This window comes from Thunnus maccoyii, chromosome 20 (genome assembly GCF_910596095.1).
Source record: "Thunnus maccoyii chromosome 20, fThuMac1.1, whole genome shotgun sequence".
Lineage (NCBI taxonomy): Eukaryota > Metazoa > Chordata > Actinopteri > Scombriformes > Scombridae > Thunnus > Thunnus maccoyii.
In genome coordinates this window covers 15,077,111-15,077,544 of record NC_056552.1, presented here as the reverse complement: position 1 = coordinate 15,077,544, position 434 = coordinate 15,077,111, and the positions used below count along the sequence as shown (strand labels likewise).

The 434-nt window shown below is 46.1% G+C and overlaps 1 long non-coding RNA gene across 1 annotated transcript in view; it reads left to right on the top strand.

Annotated features, from left to right (window-relative positions):
- Nucleotides 1-268: 268 nt before the first annotated feature.
- The window catches only part of LOC121887355, a 1,703-nt gene continuing 1,537 nt past the window's right edge, over nucleotides 269-434 (top strand). The window contains exon 1 of the long non-coding RNA XR_006092959.1: nucleotides 269-366. This is a non-coding gene — a long non-coding RNA (uncharacterized LOC121887355). The remainder of the gene's footprint in view (nucleotides 367-434) is intronic.

The window sequence follows — 434 nt, the reverse complement described above, 5'->3', positions numbered from 1 at the left end:
TTGCCATCTCCCTCCTGCCTGCACAGCTACTGCTCATCGACTAGTTACTAGTTACTTTCATCTGTTTTTTTGTTCTCACGCCATGTCACTAAGTCTCCTGTCATTTCAGATCCTGCCACTCGCTCTTGCTATGCTATCACCTCATTCCCTTCACCTGGTTTTTCCCTTCCCATCTCTTCGCCTGCAGCTCATTCCCTCATTAGTCCTTCAGCATAAATACCAGTCCACTTCCCTTTGTTCTCCACCAGATTGTCTTGTGTGTTTCACCAAGCTTTCCAGCATTCTTTTGTTCCTGTTTTTTCCTGACCTGCCTGTTTTGACCCTGCTTGTCTGCTTTCTGGACCTTGAATTCCCTGCCTGCCCCTTGTCAGATTTGTTTGCCTTAGTGACTGATCTCCCAGTTTTGAGCTTGCCTGTTGACTAAGTAAACTAAA